The sequence below is a fragment of the Protobothrops mucrosquamatus genome, unplaced genomic scaffold (genome assembly GCF_001527695.2).
Source record: "Protobothrops mucrosquamatus isolate PMUCROS unplaced genomic scaffold, P.Mucros_1.0 scaffold_260, whole genome shotgun sequence".
Classification (NCBI taxonomy): domain Eukaryota; kingdom Metazoa; phylum Chordata; class Lepidosauria; order Squamata; family Viperidae; genus Protobothrops; species Protobothrops mucrosquamatus.
Genome location: NW_015386336.1, coordinates 228,414 through 243,201, shown reverse-complemented (window position 1 = coordinate 243,201; position 14,788 = coordinate 228,414). Strand labels below are relative to the sequence as shown.

Here is a 14,788-nt window from a genome sequence, read left to right as displayed (position 1 = left end):
CAAGGTAAATACACAATAACGATGATGGATATGCTATCTGGGAAAAGGTCATTCTCAAGTGGAAAAAGTGTATTGTATTTGTGGCCAAGAAAAATAATATATTGCTACCATGGAATCAATTTGAAGAGCTTCAGACAATGCACAAACCCAGACAACCCTCTATATGTGTACATTGAAATGTCCATCTGCCCTCAAAAGATTTCAAAGAAATATTAAAGGTTACCCCATAGTTGCATGAGTTTCTGCTGTATGCATGGATGTAACCACATACATTCAGAAGTATTTATGACAATATTTGTAACTTTCTAATTGTCACAAAACATTGAAAATTAAACTATCAAATTCATAGTCACGTTGCTCCTTAAAAGGGTCATATCACTGTAGACTTAATTTCAAAGATTCAGTCTTGTAAGTCTAGATACTTTTTTCTGAGACTAAAGTTCTTCTATGTTGATAGGGAAATTAATATGTTTAGTCACTATATCAGTGCACTATATCAGAGACACTTGTGCGGCAGGCTGAGGCAAAGAGAACCAGCAAAATCTGGGGGCTGGACAGGGGACAGATTGTATTTGCCCTCAGTGTGGAAGGGACTGCCATTCTCGAATTGGCCTTTTTAGCCACACCAGATGCTGCCTTAGGAGCATCTTAGGAGCATCTTTCCAGAGCACGATACCATAGTCTCTTGAGACTGAAGGATGCCAACCATATCAGTGCAACTTCTAAAAACCATTTTTTTCCATGATAATCCTCAATTATTACACTGTCGGTTAAGAGTCCACCATTCATTACTATTTCCAAATATTCTACAGACAAACCTTTCATTAATTTAGGATGGTAATTCACTGTAAAAGAGCCTTGAAAGCATTTTCCTTGACTTGAAAGGCCAAGTTTCTATAGATAAAGAATGCATGTGACTCCCTTTGTTGGCTGAGTCAGATAGATAATAGATGGTGTGTATACTATGCAACACTAGGAATTACAGCCTGACTCATTAGACACAGCATTGTTGTCCAATATCTTAAAACCACTATATTTCCTTTTGCTGAATAAATTGTTCTTAAAAAAAAAATTTTTTTACCAAGGGTAAAAATCTTTGGACTAGATTTAATTGTACATGTAGTCAGTATGAAAACAGAAAAAGAATCAATAAAAGAAGCAGATGTCCAGTAATTCTGGACACCTGAATAGTAAGAAAACATTCATTTATCTAATGTTTATCTGGAACAGAGTTCCACAACTGACTCAATATTATTTTTGTAAACCTTTATTGCTCTAGGTTCTGCTTCTCCTCCTCCCACTCCAATCATGTATCTCATCTTGGATCAATAAAACAAAATTAGCCAGGAGAATGGCTTAGACAAAGGGAAAGGCTTGCGAAAGCAGAAGTTATGACAGAGGCAGAAAGAAAAATCACTGCAGAATAAAGCAGCCGACCAAGACATCTCTGGGCAACCCAAGGGATAGCACACTTCGTCAAGTGTTATTTGCACATGGTTGAGTCCGTCAGGCACTCAGATCAAAACATTTCCAAATATGCTTGATTTATAGAAAACATCTTTGCAGGTCAGATTATATCTTCCTTCAATGCTCTTCTTGTTTGGTCTACAAGGAAGCTACAAAAAGAAAAGGGGGTGGCAGAACTGTGTGTCTAGGATTGTTTTTATCCTCACATAGCAGCTGTCACTCTGCTATTATTAGCACCTCAGTATAGCAGCATCCAGAAAACCGTGGAAGCAAGAAATAAAAACATTGGGCTAGGATTATAAACACACATTCAAGCTCATAAGCATGCTGGCTATAACCAAAGAGACTAATCCTATCTGCCTGAGTAATGGAAGGGCAAACTGTTACAATGCTAGGATCCATTGATTTTCAAATTCAGTAACACCAGCATCCATTTCGAATGACCTCCAAGCAGGGCTTTTGTTTTGTCATAGAATGCCCAGAACGGAGTTCCGGCACCTTTTTTGGATGGACCCTTGTAAGGTAGGCAAGGCGGGTTGTATGACGTGTGTGAGTTCCGGCACCTTTTTTTTTTTTTTTTAGAAAAAAAGCATTGCCTCCAAGTAAGAATGGAGTGCAGTGGACCCATGCAGCCATAAGTAGCTACACAATCCCCATATAATTGGACTTGAGCCATGGGAAGGGCAATCCCCATAGCTATTTGTTTATATTATTCTAGCACTGATTTTATAATTTAACCTAATCTGGAAGACACAGGTTAAGGTCAGGTCTTAGGGGACACCACAGAAACATCTACATATTTTTCTTGACAGTTGTACAACAGTACTGGCTGTTACCGTCTTCCCAAATGTTTTTTCAATTTCCAGAGCCAGCCTACAACCTTAGGTTCTCTGGGGGTATCCTATGCAAATCCTAACCAGGAATGACCCTGCTTGGTTTAGATCTTCTGCCAGCTGCCATCTGACGAAGACATATACATTGGTTCACTATTGCTCAGTTCTATTGCATAGTTTCATAAGATGCAAACATGAGTCATTGTTATGCAGAACAGAAGCACAAAAATTAAATTCTATTACTGGTCATGTTATGCACAATAAGAAAAAAGTTGCCATGTGCAAACATGGAACAGACCACAGACCCTTGATGCATATATTTATATGGTAAATAACATACTTGGAGGAATTATCAGTCTTTCCATTCTTATTAAAGTATTACCATTTTAAATACAAACCACCAAGAGTTGTGGTGGTAGAATGTACAGTAAATGTAATAAACCAGCAATTAAATATTAATTAGAAATCTAAGTTCCTAGGAAGCTAGCAGCAGAATTCAACTTTAACAATCTGTACCTTTACAGAATGAAGAAGAATGAATAGTTGTATTGAACTGAAGGAAAAACAGTAATTCTTTATTTTCTATCCTAATCAGATCTGATTTATATCAGGTTAGACATAGTTCTATTTCCAATGAAGCACTGAATATATTTTACTCCTAACATAGTTCTGTTAAGTGCGATAAAGTTGACTTCTTGACAAGCATATTGAGAATTGCAACTCTAGGTCAAAAAGTAGTAGGAGAAGCTTATGAATCTTCTGGCTGTAAATTTAGAAATGTTTTTATGGTTTTATTCTATTAATTATTATATTATGATCATTAGCATCTCTTGCTCAAAACTTACTTTAGAAACCTGATTACATGAAGGCACAAATTGCAGACTTGATCTCAAGAATCTCTGTTTACATTTAAACAGATCCCCAGGGACCACTTCAGATCTATTTGTCACTCCTTCTTTATTCTCTATGCCAGGGCTTTTCAACCAGTGGTATGGGTACCACCTGTGGTACATTGGCACCTGGCAGGTGGTACGCGACCATCCTAGAAAAGTGGTAGCAGGGGAGGGGAATGAGCTGAACTGGTGGCAGCACCGCACAAGCCTGAGCGAGAAATGGCTGGAGCTGCAGGGCTGTCAGGGCTCAGCGGAAGCGCCAGGATCAATGCCGCTTTCCAGCTGATCAGCGCTTCTTCGGGGCTGTCAGGGCTCAGTGGAAGCACCAGGATCAGTGCCAGGCTCCAGCTGGAGCTCGGCGCTGATCCTGGTGCTTCTGCTGAGCCCTGAAGAAGCACCAATCAGCTGGAATGTTGCAGCGTCTCCAGGGTCTTGTGATTTACATTCAGATGCTTGGCAACTGATTCATATTTATGACGGTCACAGTGTCCCAGGGTCATGTGAAGTGACCAAAACCTGCTGCAACCACCCAGCAGACGGGGGGAATAAAAACCAAACACCCCCCACCCCACCCCTGCTGCCAATCCTCAACAGAAATGCTCACAACAATGAAAACCTCGGACAGGAGGAAGAGCTCCGCCGGGTGGGCAGGCAGGTGTCTTGCTCGTCTATGGCTTGGGGGGCATCTTTTTCAGTGTCATTGTAACTTTGAACAGTTTGTAACTAAGCGAACTGTTGTAAGTCGAGGACTACCTGTATTTTATCACTTTTTTCCTTTTTTGGGGTCAGGTTATTGGCACCTTGCTGGTGGTACTCGGATGTTGCCATATCCTAAAAGTGGCACAATGGGTGAAAAGGTTGAAAAGCCCTGCTCTATGCATGCCTTATGGAAAGGTGTAAAGTTGAATTAAACCCCAGACACTTGTGATGAACTTGGCCTGCAGGAAAACTAATCCCATTAGTGCAGGAGATCAGGTCTCAGCAGTTTATTAACCCTCATTTAATACTGAACTGTCTACCTAGTTTAAACTCCTTAAGATGCATGATCCTATTTACCAAGCAGACTACTACTGTATCTTGCTAAGATAAAATTACACTAATGAAAATACAAAAGGAAATAATTGTATACTGTATACTTTTGGCACAGGTTTCAATCTGGAATTTAATTCAAATATAGATTTATCTCTAGGTATTACAAGAGGTGGGGAAAGAATTAGAGAAAACTATGTATAATTGTGAAACTTTGATTTTGGAAAAAGCAAAAGTCTTTGAGTCTTAATTGGCGCATGAGCCAGATAAGATTAAGTAAAACAAAATATAAATGCATGTATCTAATTGGATTATCCAAAATGGTGTTTTATACGTAAGGAGTGGAATCTGATATTAACAATTTAGCCACACAGCTCAAACTCCTCACAAAGGATGCTATGGGAAAGGAGTACATATGTGACTTAACTGTCTTTCATCTATTTAGAAGTCACAGCAAGATTCTGACAAGGAAACTTTATTACTGCTTTTGTAATTGTGGAAAGGGCTCACAGAATTCAGCTGGGAAAGTGGGTGCAGGCAAGGTCAGTTCCCTCTGCAAAATAAGAATTGGGGAATAGAGAGGAAATCAAAATTCCACCAATGGGGGCAAGAAGATTACAGCAGAAGGACTGTAGCGTGTCGTTTACCCAGGGTGGATATCAAAGAAAGGGAGGTTTGTTCCTCAGGCTAACAGCTGTGAGGGGGGGGGGAGCCCCGTTGTAAGAGGATGGCAGATGCAAGGGTATCTCCCAAGCAAGGAAATAGTAAGAGAGCAAAAAACAAAACTCCCAATGAAATAATAGTCCGGCTGTGGAGCCAAAAAGGAGGTCTGTCTGAAGGAACCACCTGTCAGATGGATCAAGTCAGGAGGCTTAAGACTGGAGTCATGTCAGGAGCCCGACTAGCTGAGGGCAAGGGAGAGCTCAACCAAGGAATCTATCAAATGCCTGAGGAAAAAGAGAATCAGCAGAGGTTGATTAAAATCTGCAGAAGGAATGCCATAAGATTTATAGTCAAGAGTCTAGAAATGCTATGTGAGCAGCACAACTCCTTTGAAAAGCCCTCTGCATCATCAGGCATAAATGCTTTACGCTGAGCAAAAGAGCAGCCTGAAAAGCAGGGTTTAACTTGCTAATACATTTTAACGATTATTGGCTCAGGGAGTTACTGCAAAAACGGTTTTCGGGAAGTCCTCAATTTACAAAACATTCATATAGTGCCCAAAGTTACAACGGCACTGAATAAAGTGATCTATGACCATTTTTCACACTTACGACCCCTGCAGCATTCCTGTAGTCACGTGATCAAAATTCAGATGCTTGGCAACTGGGGATGTATTTATGACGGTTGCAGTGTCCTGGGATCATGTGATCAGCTTTTGCGACCTTCTGACAATCAAAGTTAATGGGGAAGCCAGATTCATTTAACAACTGCAGTGATTCATTTAACAACTGCAGCAAGAAAGCTCGTAAAATGGGGCAAAGCTCATTTAACAACTGTTTTGCTTAGTCACAGAAATGTTGGCCTCAAATGTGGTCGTAAGTTGAAGACTACCTGTGTAAGCTTCCTATCCCTACAGGAGATACTTTGTGACCTGGTGGAATGGCGAAACAGGTCAGTAAAACCCTGTGAGGCTCCTAATCTGCTGATTGTCTGCTACCAGCACAGGTATCCTGCATAAAGTCCACTAAAATAAGAAAATCCTATCCCTGTTCCCATGCTTTCCGGTCTACCTCTTCTGGTAAAAAAGACAAAAGAGCAGAGAACATATTATCCCAAAATTCTAGTGTTAAATGAATATATTTATATATATTGGTAGAAGGCACATGTTCATTAGAACATTTGTGTTTGGGGAAGTAAGCGAAGGGTCACTGGTCAATTCTACTCTACCTGTGTGCTTTATAGGAATAAAGAACTATAGAAACTGCTCATCACCACCCTCTGAAGAACTACATTTTTCTCCTGCATCTTTCTGTTTAAGTGGAACTATCTCTGTGGGGGGGGGGAAATCACAAAGAGGAAATAAAGCATGATGAAAGATGATTAAAAATAGCAACATCATGTGGTTGCCCCATGAACTGGGGAATAAACCGAACGCACACTTTAAAAGGTATGAAGGGAAACAGCCTTTATGTTTTTATCAGTTTGTCTGAAGTTTTTCCTGTTTAATTGAAAGTATGTAAAAAATAACATTCGGTAAAGAAAAGGAAATGAAATGCATTGAGAGCTCATAGCTTTCTGTAAATGAATGTGATCTGCTCAAAAATGCTTTGCATTTTTCTAGCCTTTTTGGCATTTCATGATGTTGAAACATCTTATCCAGAAGACAGGAATAAGGCTTGGGTAAGATGGTTTCTTTCCATGCTAGCCCATTTCTCTTCTCTCCAACTTAAAACTAAGAGACTTCCTTTTGCATATCCAAGCCCCCACCTAGCTGAAACTGGTTAAAAAAGGGAGCTGGTTCAAAAATGGCCATTTACTAATAATCTTTATTTGCCATAGGAAAATTCAGATGAACTACTGGAAGCACCTTCAAGGATCTCCCTTTCCATGCAGGACATACACTGCTGTTAGGAAAAGATAGGCAAAAACTGAGTTTACAAATCACACTAAACTGCATAAGATTTTTAAACAATGGTTTACCAGTTCTAATTCTGGGAAAGATGGAATGAAAGAGAAGGGATGGTCAGCAGCAAAGTGGATGGACTCAGTTACAGAGATGACAAGTGCACCATAGAAAAATCTGAAAGATCAAGTTAAGAATACATTGTGATGGAGAAAATATATGTGGTCACTAGCCATCAGAGATGACTTGATAGCCTATAACCAATCAAATCAACTTACCAGTTAAATAACAATTGGATACAGTCACATAATATGCTATGTTAAAACCAAACAAAACTACTTTGCATTGCTACCCAGGATAAATTATTTTTGAAGAATATATCAGAAGAGGAAAGCACTGGAGATTCTGTATCACCTACAGAGTCACATTACTGGCTATTGTAGTTATTAATCCTAAAACAAGTTTTTTAATGTAAGGCCATTGCCTCCATTAAGCTGAGGATCAGAGAATAGAAAAATGCAGAAATCCTGGTCGATGAATTGGGACTCCTGGCAAAAATGGCCTCCTCAGGAATTGGAAATTTTAGAAAAAAATCTGAATACTGTTACAAGCATAACACACACTTAGTTAATTAGACTGCTAAAAAAAGCATCTGTAACTGTTTGACCTGTACCCACCATCTGGAAATAAACCTGGCTTTGTCCTCCTGAACTTCCCAGAATCACTAAATTATAAAGGTTGGAAGAATATCAGAATAGGTCAGTGATGGCGAACCTTTTAGAGACCGAGTGCCCAAAAACTGGCCCCGCCCCTGCTCCACCTCCCTGCTCTGCCCCCACTCTGCCCCCCATCTCCCGCCCCCCCTGCCCCCAGGACCACTCACCGCCTCCAGGGCCCGCCGCAGATCGCCCAGGCAGCCCAGCACTGCTATGGCGGCCACACCCTCTGCCCGCGCCCTGCAGCATCAACTGCATGATCGGGCATGATGGCAGAGTCTGGTCTATGCTGCCTGGCTGCCATGTTCTTGGCTGCGCTGCTCCGTGTGGGCCACGCTCGAGGGCGACTCTCCTTCAGGGTGGCTGCTAGAGAGGAGGGGGTCGCGGGTGGAGGCAAGGCCGGGGCAACGGCACATGTGCCCACAGAGAGGGCTCCGAGTGCCACCTCTGGCACCCATGCCATAGGTTTGCCACCACTGGAATAGGTTGAATCTTGCCTGTGCTCAGGTACATCTTTTTGTGACTTTCTTGAACTGTCTGTATTTTTTTCCTCTCAAATTTTGAGATTGAAGAGACTAGGTTAATCTCTTACTACACCGTGTAAGACTAATTGAGTTCTGTGGTAACATCCATAACCAGACTCTTCTTTCTCTTGTCCAGAATCTAGGAACAGAATATTTATTATGGTTGACTGCTATAGGCAGCAAGCAATGGTGACACAAAACTGATACAAATCCCACTGTTACATATTAATGCTCAAATATCACTTGCCTCACTTGTTCCTCCAGTTATGGATATGTGTGAACTCAGTCATTGTTACTAGACAACTTGGTTATGCAACAGTTTAGAAAAGAGAAAAAGGCAGGGTTCACATCTTGCATCAAACTTTAATATGGTTTATTTCATTTTGCCTTAGTATATAATATAAGTTGCAAATTGTAATTTATGATTAGTGCAATGTGTGAATCCAATCATTCTGGCTTATTTGAGAAACCATAGACTAAGGTGTAGAGCAATGTGTCAATCTAACCAGGATAAGTGCAACAAAACAATGTGAGGGGACTTCAGTTGGATTTGATGAAGCTGCCTGGCATAAAGTCCATTACATATGAAGGAAAAGTATCTTCACAAAAAGCAAAATCAACTTATGGGATACATTGCCCTACAACACTGGGAATGCTTTTGAAAATATTACGCAATGTTGTGGAGGATGCTTGTCAAGTTTGATTAGACGTAATACCAAACAATATCTCAGTGGTACAATGCCTCTAGTTACTATTCAAGATACCTATCAGAAAGTATTTGCAAATATTTCGGTAAGATCCATCAGCATCTTCAGAAAACTGGGATGACATCAAAATGATACCTGCACTATGATGTAGTTACATAAATGTTGCAACCTACATACTCAGATAAGACCACCTGACATATGGACACAAAAGTAGTTTTCCCATGATGAAGTCATAGTACATCCCTGTGATCACTCGGTCTACTGAACACCCATGGCCCAGCTCCAGTATCTCAAGCTATTCTCTGCAGATAGAATTTTATCCTGATCAGATAAAACTGCTGTTGTTCTTTTCCTGCCAAATTGATGAAAAACTGACCCAGAATTAGTGCTAAAAACAAATGATTTGCCAACCCATTCTTGTTGTTCCTCTGCTATTATCTCTTTTCTTTTGTACAGAAAGAGAGCAGAGGCGGGAAGAGATTCATTTCAATCCCTGCTTTAGAGTTGACAAGAAGACACATAGGAGCAATAGTAGAGAAGGTCTGGTTGGGTGAAAACTGCTTACAACACCCCTTTCCCTAGAGGCTAAGATGACATTCCGCAGGAAAACCATTTTTATTACAAGGATATTGAGGACATATTGGAATATGTTGGGCAGTCTTTTCCCGTTAATATTTTTCACAGCACATTGCAATTTCACTGTCTCAAATCTGTGACTCAGCACAAACTTTCCACTCCATAATTTGCTACCTTCCTTTCTGCAGTCAAAGCAGAAGCATCGTAAGTTATTTGTCTTGACAAAGAAATGGTATGGTGTGGATAAATATATGCTTATATCATTCTTGTAACAGTGCCAGTGCTCCTTTGGGAAGTGACATGCACACTCACAAGCAACAGGATAAAAAAGTAGCGATGGTAGCTGTTGTGTCCTGAGCCTGCAGAAGCAGGCTCGGGACCCTGCAAGAGTCCCGGGTATTGCAAAAGCTGCCCGGGACCAGACTGAGCGGCGCCAGCCTTGCGCGCATGCGCAAGGCGGGAAAAAGGGTGCCTGCTATTGGTTGTTGTTGCCCAGGGATCCGAGAGTATAAAAGGAGGCCTGCGTGCCTCTGCTCTTGTTGGTTGGTTGTTGTGACTGAGAGAAATAAAGATCTGTTCTGTAACATGAATTGCCTCCTTCGCCATTTATCCAAGGACTTAACAGTAGCACCTATGAGAGAGTCCTCCAGACTTTAAAGCTCGATGGACTGATCTCAGTGACTTTACTTGTGCATATGAAGAAAGGTCAGGAGACATACAGAACTCCTCTGGCTGTTTCCCCAGAATTATTGCAAAGCATCTATCTTGTACTTTTCTTGCACCCCTTTCTCTACCTCCTTCCTTTTGCTGTCTCTTATTTGGTGGTAGAACATTCTGAATGCAGAATTAGGAAGCCCAGCAGAGCAATCAGTTCTAATTAGGACTGTAGAAAACATAGGTGAAAGGCCAGCATTCTTCTGATAATAGTCCAAGCGGGGAAAGAGAGACTCCCTACAGAGATTTTAGCACACCCTCATTCCCAAGAGCCCTAAATATTTTCTGAGCTTGTAGCAAGAGGGGAAACAAATGTTAGTTAATGATTCAGGATGTAGCATAGGGGATAATCATGTAGAGGCTTGTAGAAAACTCACAAGACTATAAATATTTTAGAATTATCTGTGGACAGAAAGGAAGGACATTTAGAGGAACGTCACCCAATTCTTTCCACCTGTGTAAAGTATAGATGGAAGTTGCTATGATGTGTCAAACTATGACACATATGCAACTCACCTACTTTAAATGTAGGATTTATTTATTTACTTGTGAAATCCTGAGGATCCAATGAGGATGAGAACAAGGAGGAAAAGACAATACCAAAACCAGCCCCTGATCTTTAGAAAAGTAATAAGAACATCATAAGAACTCTTGCAAAAATTGTCTCAAGATGACTGTGAAAGGCCACTGCTGTAATGCCACCAGGAAACATCTCTGGCAGCAGAGGAGAAGAAAGGGCCGACTGAATCAGCAGTATAGAAATCCAGCCAGACACCTAAAAATGGAACGGAACAGAACAGAATAGTTGGAAGAGACCTTGGAGATCATCTAGTCCAACCCCCTGCTCAGGCAGGAAACCCTATACCATTTCAGACAAATGGCTGTCCAGTCTCTTCTTAAAAACTTCCAGTGTTGGAGCATTCACAGCTTCTGGAGGCAGGTTGTTCCACTGGTTAATTGTTCTAACTGTCAGGAAGTTTCTCCTTAGTTCTAGGTTGCTTCTCTCTTTGATTAGTTTCTATCCCTTGCTTCTTGTCCTGCCCTCAGGTGTTTTGGAGAATACCTTGGCTCCCTCTTCTTTGTGGCAACCCCTGAGATATTGGATCACTGCTATCATGTCACCCCTCGTCCTTCTCTTCATTAAACTAGACATACCCAATTCCAGCAACCGTTCCTTATATGTTTTAGCCTCCAGTCCCCTAATCATCTTTGCTGCTCTTCTCTGCACTCTTTCTAGAGCAGACATGTCAAACTCGTGACGTCACATGACATCGCGTGATGTATCGGAGCTTTTCTCCCATTGCCAGCAATGGGGTGGATGCAGTTTCATCGTGACACGTCCAGCCCATGGGCCAGCAGTTTGACACCTCTGTTCTAGAGTCTCAACATCTGTTTTATATTGTGGTGACCAAAACTGGATGCAATATTCCAAGTGTGGCCTTACCAAGGCATTGTAAAGTGGTATTAATACTTCACGTGATCTTGATTCTATCCCTCTGTTAATGCAGCCTAGCACTGTGTTGGCTTTTTTGGCAGCTGCAGCACACTGCTGGCTCATATTTAAGAGATTGTCCACTAGGACTCCAAGATCCCTTTCACAGTTACTACTATTGAGCAAGGTACCACCTATACTATACCTGTGCATTTGGTTTTTCTTGCCTAAATGTAGAACCTTACTTTTTTCACCACTGTATTTCATTTTGTTAGATAGCGCTCAATGTTCAAGTCTGTCAAGATTCTTCTGTATCTTAAGCCTATCTTCTGGAAAGTTGGCTATTCCTGCCAGCTTGGTGTCATCTGCAAATTTGATGAGTTCCCCATCTATCCCCTCATCCAAATCACTGATGAAGATGTTGAAGAGTAGTAGTCCTAAAACAGAGCCTTCGGGTCCCCACTGCATACTTCCCTCCATGTAGATGCAGTTCCATTGAGGATCACATGCTGAGTATGGCCGGTCAGCCAGCTACGAATCCATCTGGTGGTCATTCTGTCTAACCCACATTTTCTATCTTATCAAGTAATAGGTTGTTGTCTATTTTATCAAATGCCTTACTAAAGTCCAAGTAAATTATATCCACAGCATTCCTCTGATCCACTAATTTTGTCACTTGGTCAAAGAATGCAATAAGGTTTGTCTGGCATGATCTGTTTTTGACAAACTCATATTGACTTTTGATTATAGCTTTGTTTGCCTCGAGGTGTTTGCTGATTCATTGCTTGATTATCTTTTCCAGAATCTTCCAGGTATTGAGGTCAGGCTGATAGGTCTGTAGTTTCCTGGATTCATTTTTTTCCCCTTTATTGAAGATGGGAACTACATCAGCTCTTTTCCAGTCCTCTGGTAGTTTCCCAGTGCTCCAGGATCTTTGAAATATATAGTTCAGTGGTTCTGACATCACATCTGCCAGTTCCTTCAGAACCTTGGGGTGTAGTCCATCTGGTCCTGGTGATTTGAACTCATCTAGGGTGGACAGGTGCTCACTTACCATTTTCTCGCCTGTTTTTACTTACTGTTTTTTATAGGTTGGGGTTTTTTTTTCCTTTTGTGTAAAGACAGATGCAAAAAACAAGTTAAGCAGTTCTGCTTTCTCCCTGTTGCTTGTCATCTTCTTGCCACTTTCTCCCATTAATGGACCAATTGTTTCCTTGACTTTTTTCCTTGTTTTTTACATGTTGAAACTTTTTTCTTTGTTACGTTTGACTTTTGTCACAAGCCTTAGTTCATTTTGAGCCTTAGCTTTCCTCACTTCATCTTTGCAGGCTTGGGGTTATTACTGATATTCTGTCTTAGTTATGTGCCCTTCTTTCCACTTTTTATACTTGTCCTTTTTGTCTTTCAATTTATCAGAGAGTTCTTTATGCAGCTATGCTGATTTCTTTTGAGAGCTGTTATTTTTCTTCTTCGTTGGTATTGTGCTAGATTGGGCTTTTATAATCTCACTTTTCAAAATTTCCCAAGCTTTTTGAATTGTTTTCCACTTGAGGATTCTAATCCATGGAATCCTTCCCAAGCTTTTTATACCTTTTTTATACCTTTTTGTTTTTCAATTTATCAAAGAGTTCTTTATGCAGTCATGCTGGCTTCTTTTCAGAGCTGTTATTTTTCTTCTTCATTGGTATTGTGCTAGAATGGGCTTTTATAATCTCACTTTTGAAAGTTTCCAAAGCTTCTTGGATTGTTTTCCCCTTGAGGATTTTCATCCATGGAATCCTTCCCAAGCTCTAAGTTTATTGAAATTAGCTCTCTTAAAGTCCAAGACTCTAGTTTGAATTCTGTGGAGATCAATGTTAGTCCAGCTGTATCTCAAATTGCAAACAGAGTCTTTCTGGGTCATCTCACCTGCTGGTTTGCTGCCAATCAATATTGAAAAGAGCTCTAAAGTAGCAATTTCTAGCCTGATAGCTCAGCTGGATGGCAGCATCTGGCTGAGCTAAGCAATTTTGGTTAATCTCAGGAAATTCCAGGGCTGCAGACTAAAACCAAGAAGTCCAAAAAAACATTTTGAAGGGCTGGCAAACTACAGGACCTTAGTTACAGGACACCATGAAGTCACTATTTTTACATTCAGGTTCCCTATTGATCCATAAATCCTACAGTAGCTTTCCGTATTCAGGTACATGCATTTTGATCTATATTGTGTCACGTATAGTTCTTAGTGCTTTAAACATTCACTCAAAGGGCTGAGTTTACAGGACAAGCCGTAACCATGTTGTAATCAAAGTGCCTTTGGTTTACCACTACACCATAAAATTAATATTAGGGTATTACGCAATGTGAGAACCCAGTTTCTTTTGTGACCTCTTCAAGAGAAAGTTCCCATCCAGTAGCAATTTCAGCAAACTATGATGACACCTAAAGAGTGATGCATATGCAGTGATGTCATCAAAAATATGTATTCATTTATGTTTTATAGTTTGCTCCTCCTTGGCCCCCTATGGATTCCCACAGGCCCAGGAGGAAAACTAATTCAAGCCTTTGAACTGTCACAACTTTCATTGATTATTAATTAGATCAAGAATTTAGCAAGCTTCAGATTGTGTCTGCTATTTCTCATTGCCATAAAATTACAGTATCTAGGAGTCATTCTACAAATGGGAATTAAAAGGGCCAAAATAAGTTTTAGGTCTAGCAGATGAAGAAGTTAACAGCACTTCTTTGAGGGAAGCAATTTCTATCTTGGCCAAAATGAAATTTAGGCAAATAATTTTAATAGTTTTATTTGATAGTGTTACAATGAAACAGACATGTTTGACAATTACTTTTGAAAGGAGTGACTATGACCACAATATATATATATATATATATATTTAAATTTATATGCCGCCCTTCTCCCCATGGGACTCAGGGCGGCTCACAGCATATTAAAACATTGTACAAAAAAAAAAAAATTTTCCCCTGCTAAAAACCAATTAAAATCCAAATATTGGTAGCTGTGGCTCTTTAAAATTGTTTAAAAATGATCAGCTAGAGATCTATGCTACAAAAATGCAGGTGTCTACTAGGTGGTAATGCAGGTGTCTACTAGGTGGTAATGAAAAGGTGGTGTTTTTCGTATATTGTCATCTACTGTAGCTGTAGAACATTACCATTCTGCAAGAACTTGATGAAGTTTTCTGAAAGACTATAGAAGGTCACTTGGATAGTGCCATTTTTTTTAATCACTAGAGCTTTGACTCTTGATCAGGGATTCCTTTTCTGAAAAAATCTGAAACCCTCTGAACTAGCAGTTGTCTGGGGTTTTGTGGCCACATCTGGTAGGTCC

At 40.4% G+C, this 14,788-nt stretch overlaps 1 protein-coding gene across 1 annotated transcript in view; it reads right to left on the bottom strand.

Moving 5' to 3' along the window:
- Nucleotides 1–14,788, bottom strand: part of PODXL2 (podocalyxin like 2) — a 59,172-nt gene that overhangs the window by 37,097 nt on the left and 7,287 nt on the right. The gene's annotated exons all lie outside the window — the stretch shown is intronic.